This window comes from Trachemys scripta, chromosome 2 (genome assembly GCF_013100865.1).
Source record: "Trachemys scripta elegans isolate TJP31775 chromosome 2, CAS_Tse_1.0, whole genome shotgun sequence".
Classification (NCBI taxonomy): domain Eukaryota; kingdom Metazoa; phylum Chordata; order Testudines; family Emydidae; genus Trachemys; species Trachemys scripta.
In genome coordinates this window covers 233,564,036-233,583,147 of record NC_048299.1, presented here as the reverse complement: position 1 = coordinate 233,583,147, position 19,112 = coordinate 233,564,036, and the positions used below count along the sequence as shown (strand labels likewise).

The window sequence follows — 19,112 nt, the reverse complement described above, 5'->3', positions numbered from 1 at the left end:
AGACATGATATTGGACTACATGGACCATTATCTGACCCAATATGGCCATTTTTATGCTCTTAAGACTACTTTAAATTATTACAGTGGACCAAAGTATAGTATAACTACCATATTTTCAGAAAGGCAACATCTAATTAAACAAAATGTTCATAGAATATAAAACTTCCTCAGAGTATTTGTGATCAGATGAGAAAATAGTTTGGCACAAACATCAAACCTTCATACTAACTGAAGCAGCAGATGCCCCTAGACTATATGCAGTCTCCTCTTTTTTATATTTCTATGGCTACAGTGTAACCAGGAAAAATTTGACATTTTTTCTTTTAAAATAGAATGTTTAAAACTGACATTGCACCTTGGTAATATCAAAGGAATGTGTGTCTTTAACATGGCTGCAACTCACTGCCAGTGCCCCTCCTTGGGTATAGGTCTGGAAATGTAGCTCTCACTGCATTGCGTGCCTCTTTGCTGCTCATTGCTCCCTCTGGGATAATCTTTCTTCTGGTAACTTGATCCTCAGGCCAGGTCACCACTTAATAACCCTGGAAGTGGTGGACTAAGTCCAACAGGACTACTGCCCAAATGCCTTCTCCAGATGATATTCAGTTCCAGCTCGAGCGAGGTGCCACTATACCAATAGCTAGCCGGGGAACCCAGGCCTGCCCACCACACCAGGTTCTGGCACAGGGACCCTATGACCAATGGTCGAATTCTACTTAGTCCCCATCCCTGATGCAGTTTCCCTTGCCTGTTTCTTGGTTTACCACAGGAGATTACGCTATTCCATGTAGTTACTTCACTCACTCCTAGCTCTTGCTAAACTTTTTACTCCAGGGCAGTATCTCAGTGCTTCCTTTCCTCCTGGATATCCTCCTTATTCCTGATGTTGCCCTCCAGCCCTCTTCTTCTTGTAGTATTTTATGGCATAGACTCCGATTCTGAGTCTATAACATCCGGGTAGTGGATTTCATGATAAACAGTTAATCTCACTCTTACCAGGTATTTTTTTAAATTGTAATATTCCTTTCTTAATGGTGCCCCATTTTTCTGATGCTTTTACCAGGTATTTTAGTGAAATTTGCCACTTTTAAGTGTCTTAGTTTGTCATAGAAAATCCCCTTATCAATATTAAACTCTTTACAGTCTCAGAGGATGTGATCAACCATTTCTTTGACCTTGCATGTCTCACACAGCCCATCTTTGTTTGTGTTAATTAAGGCCACATTACAGTGTCTGGTAAGCATTCCAAGTGAAGATACCTCACTCCATCTCAGGTTTTTACATTTTTGATTATAGGGCATACTTTGTAAAATCTTTTCCTCCTTTTTTCTTTATTCCAGTCTGCCTGCTACTCCAGTCTTATTTCATTTTAAATTTAGTTTTTAAACTCCTATTTACTTAGAGGGATCTTATTAAAATTTCTTAATTTTTACAGCATTTTGTCAACAGCCTTATTTCCTGCTATCCCCACGAGCAGTGAGATCCATGCTACTTCAATGTTTACACCCATCTGTGCCAATTCTGTTGTTACTAATAAGATTTCATTAATTGTATAATTTCTGCTATCTGAATTCCCATTTTTGATAGGCAGTAGTCCTGACAGTGAATCTGACAAGATGACAATGGAGGTAGGTTGCCCCCCCACCACAGTATCCAATATAACACTAGCATTATCCTTGCTAGTTTAGCCATCATAACAGCTACAAAATTTGATAGTCTAATGGATTTCTTTATTTCAAGTGTATTGACAGAATGCTGTCCCCAGTTTTCTCATCTTTTGACCCCTCTATAAATATTTGGCAATGTTTACATCATTTATCATATATATGTCAGTTTGCTCTATTGAATAGATTTAGCTCTCCTTTTCCTGTTTTAATTTCATTGTAAAGGTCCACATATATAGTGAAAGGGGGAGTAATTTTTCTCCCATAATGCATTTTCCCAAGGCTATATATGCTTGTTTTTCCTAGAGCTCTCTTTTTCTCTTAGTTCTTTGTCCATACTTAAATCCTAATAAGATGAGGCATTTGGGGGGTTTTACCCCCCAACCCCATGTTGTCCATGGGATTCCCAGCATTCTTCATATATTTGTTCAGTGTTTTTTTGCCCAAAATATTTAGCCTAGTAATTTCATTCTTGATGCTACAGGCATTTTACCAGCAGCTATTGGCATTACACACAAAACGACTGTGATGGAGATACCATGTACAATGCATAATGGTTGGGCTTGGATGCAGTCTAGCTTCCTTAGGTTTGTTTTTGATGTTGAACAGAACATTTGGCATCCATGCTCAACAATTAATCTTATTAGTGCTCTGGAAAACCTCACCCTCTCTGTCTGAGCTGTGCCCCAGATGCTTCCAGAAATTCCTTTAAGTAAATTGGTTTTATCTTTACATTTACCTACAATATTTTCAATGTGATCCTTTCATGTCTGTAACCCTCTTCTGCTTTCAGCCTCCTGACTTTATAGTGCTGTCCCAGCCCTTCCCCAGCTGGGCTTCAGTCTTAATTAACCTTGGCCCTCCCTCTCACAGGTGAGACCAGGTAACCTAATTGACATGTCAGGCCCTCATTAACCCTATCAGGGTTGGTATGGGGTGCACACCCCATCACAGTGTCTTAGTTGTAGCCTCTCGTCGCTTTTATAAGTAAGTGGGAGGGCTGACTTACACTAATCCCATTTCTTTTCTGTGAGGTGCAGTAGAATTTAACTGGCTTCACTTCTCATGATCACTAACATAAATATGTGATCTATAATCACAGTGTTCGCTAACTCAGCTTTTGAAACAACACCTCAGTTCTCAAGGGTACACTTCACCAACCACGATGAACACGCCATGACTTTAACTATTTGAAATCTTGGTTACATAAGCCTCCTCTCCTTTTATAATATGGATGGCATGGAATTGCATTGTACATCCTAGTAGGTCTCAGGACTTGAAATGTGCATTAATCATGAGCTGGAATTCAAATATCCAACCCAACTGCACATCCGAAAATATCAACTAGAAGTTTGTAATAATAGTACTAGCAGCAATTCTGTAACACTGAATTCTAAATATCACTCTTCTATAGATCCAGTTATTAATAGTACGATAATACAGATTCCCTAGATGGATCTATAGAAGGGTGATGATATTTAGAATGTAACAGAATGTAGGTTAATGTTTAGAGGGGACTAGGAATAAGGATTTATATGTCCCATTCCAGCTTTGTCACTGATTTGCCATTGTCCTTGGGTAATTCACTTAACTGCTCTGTGATTTAATCCAATCTCCTATAGACTGCATACCATAAGCACTGACTTACTTAGATCCTGGGAGGTGCTTGACCCCCGTTTCACCTGAGGCCCTGACCCCACTCCACCCCTTCCTTCAAGCCCACACCCCTGCCTCTTCCCGTTCTTGCTCCACCCCCACCTTGCCTCTTCCTGGCCCCGCTCCCTGAGCACCCCAGTGTCTCCTGAACACCGCTGAACAGCTGATTGCAGTGGGCAGGAGGTGCTGGGAGGGAGGGGAAGGAACTGATTGGCGGGTCTGCTGAGCACTCACTATTTCCTCCCAGCCCCAGAGCACCCACAGAGTCAGCACCTCCGATGCACTTAACTTCTGCACAGGGCTATTGTGAATCTGAATTAGTGAATAAGTGCTTTAAGCACCTTTGATGAAAATGACTAATTGTAATGCATTATTATTAGAGTTATAAACTAGGTATTTGAAAGGTCTATAAGGCTTTGGGGATTTATTTAACAGTAATTCTCATAATAGCAATTAAGTAAGATGCTTATTAAAAATGTTGGCCAAATGTTTTGAAGAGAACTTGAAAAAAAAAGTATCTAAGCAGTTGATTAGGGATTACGGGGTTATTTTTTCCTTAGCACTCAGCACTATAGCCACAAGAAATTAAAATGTAAACATGAGAGACAAGTGGAACAGAAAGTGCTAGCAGAATATAGCAGTATTAACAGTGACCCACCGACAGTTCTGAGTAGGTGCTTTGATATTGTGCCATATTTTCTAGACAGCTAGACACTATCTTGAAATGGTGGGGAGGATTACTCCCCAGAAAGCGCATGCCATCACTGTTATCTTATTCCACTTATCTATTTGCTCCCCAGCCTCATTCTGACAGAAGAATGTCAGAGTAGTCAACAAATAGTATGCAAGGACTTCCAGACCCATATTTAGCTTCCAATAGATGAAGTATAATCATAGTCACATACAAATCATTCTCAGAAAAACAAATATCATTGTAGGAAAAGCATTGTAGGTGCATCATGCCCCTGCTGAGAGCCTCACCAAAGGCAATGGAGCTCAGTGAAGACACAAGGGTCCACCTGAACAAAGCAGCTTGCAGGACGTGAGCCTGAGTTACTATCAAATTTTTCCCTCCTCAAGTACCCCTCTCTCCAAAGTGAGTGCTTTCTCAAAAGCAGGGGGGGGGGGAGATTTAATATCCCTGTCACAGGTCAGAGCAGGCTCTCCCTCTTTTTGCACCTGCACCCTGTGTTTAGGCTGGTATAATCAAGAGCCTTCCATGCCTTCTTTTGTTGGATCACCCATGTGTCTTTATTTACAGTGCTTGTGCAGTTCCCAGATCCCCCAACAATTAGTGCCCCACAGACCCTCCCCATGGTCTCCTGGCCCATGAGGCTTCCTTGTTGGTAAGGAGACAGAGATACTGCCCTCCTGTCTCCTCCCAGGCTAGCCTCCCCATGGAGGTTTGCCCTGGGCTTTTATAGCCCTCTCCTTCCCAGCCCAGCTGTCACTAATTAGCCCAGCATGTTCTTCTGAGCCAGCCCTCCTTAGGGCTTGCAGTTGGGCTCCCTGCTGAGTACCTGCATCTCTACACCTGGCCTCCTGGCCAGAGAGCAGGCTGCAGCCAGCATTCTGGCAAGGCTTTAAAGGGGGGTTTACCCCTGCCCTGCCACAATCCCATATTGCAATATTAATTAAGAAAATCTTTATAGACACATTGAAAAATAATATTCATCTGGAATTATCTGACAATAAAACACGTTTCCCCACTTACAACCCATCTTATTGGTAGACTTGGTAGAATTTGTTTGTTTTTAATTTGACAGTATGTTTATTTAAGTGTTGAATTTTATTTAAAATTTCACAATTGTACACAATTATAAATTAAGCTTTTTTCTATTTTTATCCATTTAAATGTTTACAGTTGCTGGAAATTATGGGGGTCAGACAATAATTATTTAATGACAGTAGACACTGAGATTCAAAAAGTTAAAGTTAACGGTTTTAAACCGTGAGACCACAAATTGTCAACATCATATGTCAAAGTTTACGAAGTTAATATTCTTAAATCAAAGTAAGAGCATTTTCTTACTTTGCCTATATGTAAATTTTGATCAGCATCCATGGAAATATTTTTCCTCTGTTTGTATATGCGTACAGTGAAATGGACATTTACCAATTAAAATCTACCTTACAGCCTATTTATATGGTTCCAAAAAGCATGTTATACAAGCGTAGTCTAAAATTATATTAAAAAGTGTGTTTATTGGGAAATCTCTCTCAAGCAAATCCAGTTCCTGCTGAGTGTGGTGATTTGGTATATTTTATTATTTTTTTGTTTTTAATGTGGTGTTTTTGTGACAAGGCTGTATACTGTAATTGTGAACCCGGGGTATTTCCTAATGGTAACAGCTGATCTTAATTTCCTCAGCAAAATTCTTACCATTAATAGTCAAAGATCAATTAATTGCCAAAATTAGGCTATCCCATTGTACCATCCCCTCCATAAACTTATCAAGCTTAGTATTGAAGCCAGATATGTCTTTTGCCTCCACTGCTCCCCGTGGAAGGCTGTTCCAGAACTTCACTCCTCTGATGGTAGAAACCTTCATCTAATTTCAGGTCTAAACTTCCTGATGGCCAGTTTATATCCATTTGTTCTTGTGTCCACATTGGTACTGAGCTTAAATAATTCCTCCCCCTCCCTGGTATTTATTCCTCTGATATATTTATAGAGAGCAATCATATCTCCCCTCAGCCTTCTTTTGGTTAGGCTAAACAAGCCGAGCTCTTTGAGTCGCCTTTCATAAGACAGGTTTTCCATTCCTTGGATCATCCTAGTAGCTTCTCTCTGTACCTGTTCCACTTTGAATTCAACCTTCTTAAACATGGGAGACAAGAACTGTACCCAGTATTCCAGATGAGGTCTCACCAGTGCCTTGTACAACAGTACTAACACCTCCTTATCTCTACTGGAAATACCTCGCCTGATGCATCCCAAGACCGCATTAGCTTTTTTCACAGCCATATCACATTGGCAACTCATAGTCATCCTGTGATCAACCAATAGTCCAAGGTCCTTCTCTTCCTCTGTCACTTCCAACTGATGCGTCCCCAGCTTATAACAAAAATTCTTCTTATTAATCGCTAAATGCATGACCTTGCACTTTTCAGTATTAAATTTCATCCTATTACTTTTACTCCAGTTTACAAAGTAATCCAGATCTTCCTGTAGGATATCCTGGTCCTTCTCTGTATTGGCAATACCTCCCAGCCTTGTGTCATCCGCAAACTTTATTAGCACATTTTTGTGCCAAGGTCAGTAATAAAAAGATTAAATAAGATTGGTCCCAAAACCGATCCCCAGGGCCAGCTCCAGGCACCAGCAAACCAAGCAGGTGCTTGGGGCAGCACATTTTCAGGGGCAGCATTCCAGCCAGCCTCTTTTTTTTTTTTTTTTTAGGCGCTTGGGCGGCAAAAGCCTAGAGCTGGCTCTGGCAGCTGCAGCGTGTCCTGCACCAGGGGCGCCCTGGGGCTGCTGCAGTTCGCGTCGGGGAGCAGCACCCGCACCTTATGGTCGGGCGGGCTCTGAGCATGGGACACTCGGGCTGGGGCCCGCCCCTCGGGGCACACGGAGCCGCCTGTAGGTGCTGCAGGGTGGCCGCCCCCCCAGCGCCGCAGCTGGGGCTGGGCGAAGCAGCCCGAGCTGCCTAGGGACTGCGGCAGGGCGGCCAGGAGCAGCAGCAGTGGGGCCATAGAGGGCGGGGCGCTGCCGTGCTGGGCCCACGTCCCGCTCTCCAGGGCTCCGCTCCCTCTGGGGCTGCCCTGCCCCAGCTCCTCAGCCCTCTGCCTGGGCAGTCCCCAGGCTCTGTCCTCGCCGGTCCCGGACGGTCCTGGAGGCGGAAGCCCTGGCTGGAAGGACCCTGAGCTGAGGCGCGGCCCGGGGGGCACAAGGGAGTGTGGGTGGGGTGGGGGAGGAGAGCCCAGGGTTGGGGTGGCAGGGGGTGCGGGTGGAGGGGGGGGGGAGATGAAAGTAGAGGTTACCCTTTGAAATACGTACTTTATAACTGCAAAATAGTTGGAACATTATACTAGGCACGCTTCAACTTTGGGATATCTCAGCTTAATTGTGGTGATTCTCATTTTGAGTACTACAAAACAGTCATCTAATGACTGCTTTAGAGAGAGACAGTTCAGTTAATTCAAATCCATGTGATGGTACTTGAAAGCCTCTGCTGCCTATTCAATATTTTGGTCACTGTGTTTGTATAGAAGGATTTGACTATAAACACATTTTTAGAAGACTAGTTCTAAACTTTTATAATTTGGCACTGGAGCTAACTGCCAGGATTTGGCTATATTTTGACATTTTAGTCTGGGGTGATTGAGACTATAAATCAGCTGGGTGGCAATAAAGAAAATAAAACATTTAATTTAACACTCTACTGATGCCTAGGGGGCTTGTGTGCACTCACAAAATGAGTGGGTTGTGAAAACTAAATTCTCAAATACCATTCCTCCCAGAGCTCCTATACATAATTAATTAAGCAAAAATCAAATATACTGGTAGCTGATGTTTACAGTATTATTCAGGTGCAAGTTACCATTGTTATTTTGTTTGCAGGAAATACAAGTACAAGACTAGTACATTCAAATAACTATACGCTCATTTACTCATTTTTTGTTTCTACAACTAACGAAGCCTCTGAATTGCATTAGCTTGCAATGTCTTTTTTTTTTTTTTTTAAATATACATCTCTTCTGTGTGATACCTATTGCTTATAACAGGCAACTCAGTTTACAACTAGAGGAGCTCTCTCTCATTGGCCTAGACTGAACAGCAACCCCGACTGAACATTTTTTGTTTTTAAAGCAGGACATGCAGGAGAATGAAACAATGACACACAGGGATGGGGTTTAAAGCGGAAGTTGCAACTTTAGTAACTTTTGATTCTAAGGAGGAGAGGCTAAATTCACAAGCAAAATGCCCAGCATTTATTTGGGTCCAATGCAGTCTTAAATAGCCTCCATGCCAAATAACCAGTCAATATTCAGAGTTAGTCCCCTTTAGCCTAGCCCCCTAGGATTTAGCCCACATAGGCATCCTTTTGCTGTCCTCCCACAAGTTGCAATGGAAGTATACACAAGGCAGACTTCAGTCTGCAAAGGCTTAAGGTGTCCTGTAACGGGTGCCTCCTAGTGGCTGGGTCTGGTACTGAAAACTTTGTCCTGCTTCTGGTGCCCTGTAGGTTGTTGACCTCATTAGGCAGGTCTTCAGTGGCTCAGCCCTCCAACCAGGTCATACAGTTAAAAATGGACAAAACCCATCCAGGATATCAAAAGCCCAACAAACTGTCAGCCCTCATCAGAGTCTTCATCTCCATCTCTGAGCCAACATTTGGGCTTCTAAACAAGCTTTGTCCCCTCATCAGGGCTAAGACCACTTTCCCTGGGCCTGCCCGCTATTCCCAACCCACGTACCCTGTAAACAGCAGCTATCTACTGCTACCTCCAGTTTGCTGCTGCTATTTCCTGTTCCTTTTCCTACATAGCTCCTTTCTCTCCATCCATTACCTTGGGGTTATAGTTGACAAGTCCTCATTCCCAGGGCCAGAAAATCAGCCTGTTGGGCTCCTCTGTCCAGAGGAGAGCCCCCTTCCTTGCACCTCTGCTCTGAGTCAAGAACTGACCTGCTCAGGACCTGCCACTGCTTTTATTTGAGCCTGCTGAGCTCTGATTGGCTGCTTCTATACAGTCTTTCTAGGCAGACCTGGAGGACCTACCTCTGCTACTCCTTCCTGGAGCAAGGTGTGATAGGACCTCAGATCCTCTAGCAGGGGGCCTTATACACTCTATCACATTACCCCCTCCCCCCCACACACACAGAAAGGATTTAGGGTCATGATCCTATCTGAGATTAACATCCTCTCTTATACAGTCTGTCCTGCTCACTCAGGACTCTACCAGGCTTCTCTGCATGGAGAGCTATTAGCAGTCTCTGCCCTGGTTTCTCAGGATCTCTCTGTCCCAGGCCTCTGAGCCTGGAAAGCTTTCTATAACAGTCTCTTAGCCTGCCTTCCTCAGATTCTTCCCAAAGGGGAACTCCCTTTGCTCCTTCCTCCAGGGTCTCCTCTCCTCTATGAGCTCTTCACTCTATGTAAGGCTTAACTCCACCTCTTCCTGTCAAGGCAATTAATCCATCTCACTCCAGCTGGAGAGAAAGACTCATTGGATCACTTTCTAATTAGGCCCCATTACATCCAGCTGGGGTCACTAAATAGCCCTTAGTTTACCACTCATGAGAGAAGTTAAGGGATAGCTTATAGTCACGGGTAAGATTTGGTGGAAATGCACGTGCATTGGTGGGTTGTGGAAAATTGGAGTGGCCTAGTATGCTGGTGAGATTTCACAACATTTGTATGTGTGTCTAGCATTTGCTCCTAAAAAACTCAACTCTGGACATGTTACATGCCTGTTTAGAACGTGTTTTATGGCACTACATGCTATCAGCATATTCACTAATATGTGTCCATAACTCAACATTTCCCTCACTCTATAGCAACACGTTAACAAAGTTGCAGTTATTTGTAAATGGAAAAATCCAAAGATAGCATAAAACAGATTTCAATTTGTTTTTTGTCTGCTATCAGTAATGCAGCAGCAGTTACGTTAACATTTGGGGAGGAAAATTCAATTCTCCCGAGTGGCCTGGATCCTGCTCAGGCTGGGGCTGTTCAGGACTCTGTCATGTGAGCAACATTTGCATTCACAGCCCAACCATGTCTGTAGAACCTCCTAGCCCATGTTGTTTATGCTCTGCCCTACCTCAAGCAGTGCAGGATTTGTGGCTGGAATGATTCTTCCTGCTTCTCCACAGTATTCCCAAACTGAACAGCTTTGGAGACATGATGTTTCTTTTTGTGAGTGAGGAAATTGTTCTTCAGGGGACACAAGATTCTTTGGAGCAGTGGATTCATGGCACAGAGCAAGCCAATGGCTCTGAGTATGACATAGTCCTTATCTTCTCCCTGTCTATGAACATCCCAATTGTCCACATGTAACTTTAGCGCCCTTATGTCCAAGATGGAGTCTGCTCTGCAGGCAGCTCTGGTCAAGAGAAAGCACACTCAGGAATGCAGCAGGGAAACTGCCTTCCACCCCAGGGGCACCTGTTCCAACCCTCTCTTCCCCCCCCCCCGAGAGTGAATACACACCCACACTGGAAAAGTACAATGAATATAGGAAAGGGAAATATTTATTTACAGAGGGATGAATGGAGAAAAGCAACAGCGGGAAATGTAGGGGGAGCGGTAAAACAGCATTGCATTCAATGACAGACCTAGTGATGCCACAGTCTAAAAGGGCAGACACCCAGCAATGTGTCTGCACACAGAGTTCAGGAGTCCTGAGCAAAGTTCCAGGGGTGAGTCTTGGGTGCTCCTGGTTATCTTCAGCACCGGAGAACTTTCCCCAACAAACCCCTCTGGTGCCCTCTTCTGCCACTCTCTGCAAAGCCACACAGCGACAACCTTCCCACTTAGCTAACTACAGCCTCCTTCCTTATTCCTAATGCAAGGCCACAAGCCCCAGTACTCATGGCCCCATGCAGCTCTGGGCAACAGTGATACTGGGTCCAGCTCCAGTTTGTCCTTCTTGGGCGATTCCTCCCTGGCACAGTGCTCCTCCTGGCTCCTGTCCTGGGGTGTCCCTGATCGGCCGCTCTGTCCCTCCCAGGCTTCAGGCAGGTTCTCAGTTGATTCACTCTGTGAGGGCCTGCTTGCAGCAGCCCTTCTGTCTGGAGCTGCAGACACACCCTCTTGCTCTCCCCTCTCTCCCTGATCCCTCTCCCCCAACAACACTTCCTCCTTCTGAAACTTCCCACCTCAGGAAAAAGATTTAAAGGGGCCATGTTCTCTAAACCCCAAGGGGGTTGCACACATTTAAGGGCCTGCCCCAAAATCCCACCATGTGCCCCTTTGATTCTAATCTAGAATATCTGTTTTCCTTCTTATCAACAGCTGAGGCTGACTAGCAAAGGCTTACAAGTATGTTGCATGTGCCTTCATTTTTAATCTAAATAGCATATGTCACAACATGAGTTTTGGAAGTTTGCCACTCTTTGGCCTTTTCTACATTGCCAGTGGCATATAGGATATTTGCAGCTACAAGTTGTAGTAAAAAGCAGACAACATCCCACTGCGTTGTGTAGCAACACGTGTCAGTGAAAGGCTCTGGCAGAGGGGAAAGCTGCCAGAGCCTTTCCTCACTGCATCTCTGCTGCTGGAGCCTTTCCCTGTGGCAGGGAGACAGCAGGAGACTACACTGATAAAAATACCAGTGCAGACAGGGAAGACAATACTGAGGCATGTAAAGAGACGTGTAGGGTACATACTCTTTTGTGTGTGTGTCTCTTTCTCTTCTGACTATGTGGAACGTGATCATTCATTATAAGACCTCATCTTCAGAGGCTAAATTAAATTTGGCCTATGCTTGAGTTGTATAATTGGGGCTAAGGAACCTGTGACTCCTTTTGTTTAAAATAACTTATCTCAGTTCCTAACGTCAGCTTCTGAAAATAATTTTGTTATTCATTCGTATTCTTCTGCATTTTTAAATACCCTTCGTGTAGCCATGACCTAATATGGCCCTAATGAGCATTTGTATTTTTCAGAGTGAATGCCAATTCTGTTTCATGGTGAAGTCTTGTATTTGTCTCTTTTGTTATTCAAATGAGTGTCTGATAAATGATGAATGCGAGCAGGCATTAAATTTTAATTAATTGCATGGGGTAATCAGATAAGACCAAATGACTGCAGTGTCTGCAAAGTATATGTATCCATTTTTCTTCTTTTTAGTGCTTTTTACATTGATATGTGCATACCGAACATAGCAGGGGGCTCAATTTAAAAATGAGCAATAACATTAATAAAGATCCCAGTTATGAACTGATACAGAAAATGAAGTATTGAATATTCCATAGAGGTTCAATGGATTATTTTTCCTTTAGAGTTCAGCATTCAAACTGATATAGCAATTTGACATAGACCTATTCTCAATTATTACATTTTAGTGAGAGCAGATCTATACTAATTTTTCACATATCTAATTAGATTAGGTTTTGGGAGTATGTGTGGTGTTTATCTAGAGCAGGGGTTCTCAACCTTTTTCTCTCTGAGGCCCCCCTTGACATGCTATAAAAACTCCAGGGCCCAGTGGGGTCGGGGAGAGGAGGGGGGCGGCCTTGGGGCAGGGGCTTTGGGAATAGGCGTAGTTTGACTTCTATTTGGGGGGGCAGGGGTCATCGGGGCTCGCAGGGTCCGGGGAGGGAGCGCCACCTCCACCCCCAACTCACCTCAGCAGGCGACACAGCCTCTCTGGGGTGGGGGTGCAACAAAAAATTATAACTCAAAGGGGGGGCTTAGCTCAAAAAGTTTGAAAAAGGCTTAGGGTGCAGGGAGGGGATAGCTAGGGGATATGTGCAGACAGAGGGTAGCTGGCAGGAGGTAGCTCAGCGTGCAGGGAGATGGGTACCAGGGGCTGTGTGCGGGCGGGGGGTAGCTCAGGGTGCAGGGAGAGGGTACCAGGGGCTGTGTGCAGGCAGGGGGGTAGCTCAGGGTGCAGGGAGAGGGGTACCAGGGGCTGTGTGCGGGCAGGGGGTAGCTCAGGGTGCAGGGAGAGAGGTACTAGAGGCTGTGTGCAGGCGGAGGGTAGTTCAGGGTGCAGGGAGATGGGTACTAGGGTCTGTGTGTGGGCGGGGGTAGCTCAGGGTGCAGGGAGATGGGTACCAGGGGCTGGGTGCGGGCGGGGGGTAGCTCAGGGTGCAGGGAGATGGCTACCAGGGGCTGGGTGCGGGCGGGGGGTAGCTCAGAGTGCAGGGAGAGAGGTACTGGGGCTGTGTGCAGGCAGGGGATAGCTCAGTGTGCATGGGGGGCGTACTCAGGGTATAGGGAGAGGAGTATTAGGGGCTTTGTGCTGGGAGGACTCCCCTGCTTTCCTGTTCCTAGAGGGGGTGTGGCAGCCACAGAGCTGGGTCTCCCCACCTGGGGGGCTCTGACCGGCTGCCTCTGTGGGAGCAAAGGGGGCTGAGAGCTGAGGAGCAGCTTCAACCTGGGGCACCAGCAGGAGAGGAAGGAATGCTGCAGCTGCCTGATCCATGGCACCTAAGGGCTCCGCGGGCCTCCACTTGAGAACCACTGATCTAGAACATTTGAATGAACAGTTGCCATCAGGTTTAGTTAATAAGACACCAGTGCTTTGGTTTTATGCATTTTTATGTTCACATTTCAGTTTTCAGGCTAAACTGAGACCTAGTGTAAGCAGGTTCAACATAATATAGTTCAACAGAGTTGTATCAACTTACAACTGCTCTGAATTTGGCACTACATTTCCTGTTGTGCCATGTAGGGCCATATGTGTGTCATATTAAATCCAAATACAATCTTCACAGATTAGACTTCTTAATGAATATTTGTGGGTATTCATTTCGGTTTATAATAAATAATCCCATAAATATGAATGCATCGGCATACCATAAGACCAACTGCAAACATGCTTGAAGGGTCATGTGGATAATAAATTGGTTGCATAGCATTTTGCATTATGAAATGGCATTGACATGATCATTCAGCCCTATTTCGTAGGGTGCTACAGAGTAGTATCACTGGAATGAATTGATGAAGTGTCTTTAATACATAACAGAGAGGAGTATAAAAAATTGGAAGAGAAAATAAAGACTTGGAGGAGAGAAAAAAATGAATTGAGGGGGAAATAAAATAAAATAAAATGTAATATAAAACCTATTAAGCTTTTAAATCAATATTCAGATAAGAGGTGGGCTGACCCAGGAATGTCCTGATCTGGATGCTGTCACCTCAATACCTTATGCTGGAAGGACCTCCACAAGCTCCATTTGACCCATCTTACTGGCTATATTTGGGATCCATACCCTCCCTCAAGGTCTGTTTGATCTCCTATGGAGCCATTCCATCCCTTCTCTCCACCAGTAGGACAACTGCATCTTCCTCCTGAACCTATTGAAGAGGAGGAGTCTGCACCGGACCCAGCGGTTCTCCTGGTACTCACAAGATTGTGTCTCCTCTGGATGAAGCAGTGGCTCCAATGTCTCCATCCTCCCAATGACCATTACCAGTTTCAGAAACTGTTACACAGAATTTCAGGTGAGAATGTCTCTTGAGGAAGTTCAGGATCCTCAACATGACCTCCTGGACATCCTTCTGTCTTCCGATTCCAGCTGAATACCGCTTCCTGCTAACAAAGCCATGCTTGAGCTAGCTAGAGAAGTCTGGCATATCCCAGCCACTTGTGCCCCTACCACTAAGAGAGAAGAAAAACATTATTTTGTTTTAGCTAATAAGGCGGATTTTCTTTTTTCCCACCCTGCACCTAACTTTTTGATTGTTCTGGCTTCCATGGAGAAATCTATATAGCATCACCCTCAATCTATTCCAGCTGACAAAGAAGGCAGATGTCTTGATGTGGTGAGAAGGAGGGTCTTCTTTTCTACTAGCCTTCAGTACAGGATAGCTAACTACCAAGCACTGATGGTGAAATACGATTACCTGAACTATTCCAAATGTTCAGACTTTACTGATAAGCTTCCACTTCGGGACAGAACTAACTTTCAGGCTTTCACAGAAGAGGAAAGATGGGTGCCAGGACCACTCTTCAATCAGTGTTAGATGCAGCAGATACATTTTTAAGGGAAATGAGTACTGCCTTTGTAATGCATGGGGAAGCATGGCTTCAACCTTAAGGACTCCTCAGGAAGGTCCAGATCACCATGGATGATATGCATTCAGTGAAAATCATCTGTTTAACCAAAAGACAGATGAGTCTTTACACACTCTAAAGGACTCCAGGGCCACCCTCCACTCCCTAGAAATACATACACCAACCCCAAAGAGGAAATTCCATAGGCAATCATATAAGCCTAGGACAATGGCTCAACAATTCTATCACCAGAGACCTTATGAGCTACAGCATAAGAGGCAAAGGGTTCAGAGGTCTCATTTCCCTGCATCTTTTCTGGCAGTGTCATCATCCCAGCCCCAGACCCCAGCTAAGAGTCATTTTTGAAGGAGCTCAAGAGCTGTAAACCAATAATACTACCATCTGCCAATTCCCACACACCCTTTGGGAGTTGTCTATCACTTTTTTCCACATCTGGAATACAATAACAATGTATAAGTGGGTGCTAAACTTCATCCATTCTGGCTCTGTGGTTGAGTTTACCTCCATGGCCCCTCCAAAAACCCCTTCCCCACCCCTTTTCAGGGGCCATTCTCACAAGGAGACTCTCAAACAAGAAATAGAATCCCTCTTACAGAAAGAAGTAATAGAGCTGGTACTACTTGAATATCAAGATAAGGGTTTTTACTCAAAATATTTACTATACCCAAGCAGAAGGGCTGCTGGAGGTCAATTCTCAATCTGCACCATCTCAACCACGTTATTAGCAAACTCAAGTTTTGCATGGTCACACTGGTATTTATAATCCCATCTCTAGAAAAGGACATGTAGTTTGCATTTCTCAACATGAAGGATGCATTCTTTCACATAGATATTCACTCCTCTCACAGGCATTTTCTCAGATTCCTGTTTTGATAGAGTGCTCCTGTTTGGCCTTGCTACTGCTCCCCCTCCCCCGCCCCCAATGATCTTTAAAAAGTATTCTCTGTATTAGCAGCCTATTGGTTTCACTGTCTTCCCCTATATTGATGACTGGTTTCTTGTTGCCAAGACACATCAAGAAGCATACAAGTTGATTTCAGCAATACTTCAACTCTTCTCTTCCTCATGAGTCAGTGTAAACTTGGAAAAGTGTGTCCTCCCTCCAATGCAGACTTTAGACTTCATTGGAGCATCCCTAAATTCAATCATGGCAAGAACTTATATGCCAAAATAAAGGTTCCAGATGATAAATGACCTCAAAGACCAAGTCAGATGCCACCCTGAAGCACCTATCATATGGGTTCATGCACTTACATTATGCCATTTGACAGACTCCATCTTTGTTGCCCAGAAGCGTGGGATCAAACAGTGTACGACCAAATCAATAGTTCATGAATACCCACTAAAGTAATCCCATCTCTACTATGGTCAAAGAATCCCACCCGGTGTACATGGGCATGCCATTCCTTTCCTCCTCTCTGGACAGGATGATCATTACAGGTACCTCCTTATTCAGTTGGGGAGCTCATATGGGCAACTATATGGCACAGGGCACTTGGACATCTTGAAAGTCCATACACATCAATATTTTGGAATTGCGGGCAGCCTAAATTACTTGTGAGGCCTTTTTCCTGTTCATTCAAGGTCATCATACCCTCATAATGTTGGACAACATCACAACCGTCTTTTGCATCAACAAGCAGGGAGGAGTGAAATCCATCCCCTTGTGTGCAGAAGTGGTGAGTCAATCTATGGAATTTGTACATCCCAATCAAATCCCTTGTCAGCAGTTTACCTTCCAGGAAACCAGAACATGCTAGCAGATTCCATCAGCAGACATTTTCCTATGGACCATGAGTGGAAGTTACACGACTCTGTGGTGAACAATATTTTTCCACTATGAAGAACCCCACAAAGGATCTGTTTGACTCACAGAAAAATGGAAAGTGCAGCATTTACGGTTCCAGAGAAGCCCTAGGATACCATTCTCTGCATGACACAGTACTTGTCCAAACCATTTGGCTAACTGGCCAAACCATTTGAAGTATGTCTTCTCTCCATTACCACTCTTTCCTCAGGTTTTACAGAAAATTCATCAGGACAGCATGTGAGTTATCCTCATCACCCCCAACTATCCCAGACAATTTTGGTTCTCAAGCCTCAACCACATGTCATCTAGACCACTGATCATCATTCAGCCCTTTTCTGATCTCCTGACCTAGGGGAAGGGCATACTCAAACATCCCAACCCCCAACCACTCCATCTCAGAGTGTGTTTTTTGCATGGGTGTCAACGCATCCAAACATAGTCTTGTTCTAAAGCTGTATGAAGCATCCTTGCCAACAGCAGAAAGGATTTGACTAGAAGATGTTATTTAGCCAAGTGGAGGCTTTTCTCTACCTGAGCACAGCAAAGATTTATATCCCCAGAAGCTGAGGACATTCCTCTTATTTTGGACTGTCTTTTTTCCCTAAGAACAGAAGGTCTTTCCATCAATTCTTTACAGGTCTATTTGGCCGCAATCAGTGTTTACCACACACCTTCACAGGCCTACTTTCATATGTTTAGTGACTACTGACCAGTTGACTAGGATGGTGACAGTGATTATGAAATGCTCAGGTAAATTAGGGAGGCCACAGAAACAGAAAACCAATGATAAAGGGGGATTTCAAATATCCACATATTGATTGGGTACATGTCACCTCAGGATGGGCTGCAGAGATAAAATGTCTAGACACCATTAATGACTGCATCTTAAGAAGCTAGTCCTGGAATCCACAAGGGTGGAGGGGTGCAATTTTTGATTTAGTCCTAAGGTGGAATCCTAAGGATCTGGTCCTAGAGGTGAATATAGCTGAACTGCTCAGTAATAGCAACCATCATGTAATTAAATTTAACATCCTTTTAGGGGGGTGTCACGGGGCAAGTGGGATGGGGTGGGGGTAATGATGGCCCCGTGGCTTAGTCTATACAATCATCCCTTGTCTTGGGATATCTTGGCATAGGGGTAAAAGTCAATATGGCTTCTCTCTCTCAGGGCCCGTGTGGCCTAGTAGCCAGAGTCAGTAAGGCTCCCTGTTCAGCAGGGCTGTGTGGCCTAGCGACCAGAGTCAGTCTAACTCCCCCATCTCAGGGCTGTGGGGCCCAATGGCCAGATTCAATATAATGACCCTCTTCAGTAGGGCTGTTTGGCCTGGCAGCCCATCAGCGGAGTGGGTGCCACCTGGGGGCCTGTATGGGGGGGGGGACACAGATGACAGACCCTCCCTGCTCCACTGGGCAGATACCCAGGCCCTCCCTGCTCCACCGAGTCCCAGCTCAGGGCTCTGTCAGTGGCAAGTATGCCCACCACTGGGTCAGCGGGGAATCCACCCAAAACATGCTGACCCCATGATAACTAACACAATAACTTGTCCCCCAGAGCTACTTCTACTCTGTTCCTGATACAGCATATCTGGAATCCCCAGGATCTCTGGGCTCCTCGGTCAGTGCAGCTCCCAGCAGTTCCAACATTCCTTGGGCATCCTCCGGAGTCTCAGCATTCCTGGCTTCCGCCATCTGGGGCTCCCATGGTTCCTGAGCTGAAGCTCGCAGTATGTGTCCTCCCTTTTCAGTGGTCAGCCCTGAATGAGCTGAACTGTTCCCTTTTGTATCTAGTTTCCAGACAGAGCATGCTCACCAGGGCTGCAGGGGCATGGCCTCCTTGGCCCAGAGAGTAGAGTTAAACCTCGCAGTACCAGTATGGGGCAAGTGCGCCTGTCACACACACACAGCCTTTAAGAGGGTATCTGGTGGTGGTCCCTCTCTTCCTTCCTTGCCTCCCACCTGGGAGAAAAAGTCCGCATTTGCGTGTGTCTTACCTGGTTGATAGGCGACATTGAAGTCATAGGGCTGGAGCAATACGTACCACCTCATAATTCGAGCATTGGTATCCTTCATACTGTTGAGCCATCACAGTGGTGTGTGATCTGTGACCAACTGGAAGGGGTTTCCCAGCAGGTAGTATCTTAGTGCACTGACCACCCACTTTACCACCAGGGCCTCCCTCTCTATAGCTGAATACCTCTGCTCTCAGGGAAACAACTTTAGGCTCAAATAGAGGACGGGATATTCTTCTCCCTTGATCTCCTGGGACAACACTGCTCCCACCCCCACTTTGG

The 19,112-nt window shown here is 44.9% G+C and overlaps 1 pseudogene; it reads right to left on the bottom strand.

Moving 5' to 3' along the window:
- LOC117871825 overlaps nt 1–18,510 on the bottom strand; it is a 63,625-nt pseudogene extending 45,115 nt beyond the window's left edge.
- Nucleotides 18,511–19,112: the final 602 nt, after the last annotated feature.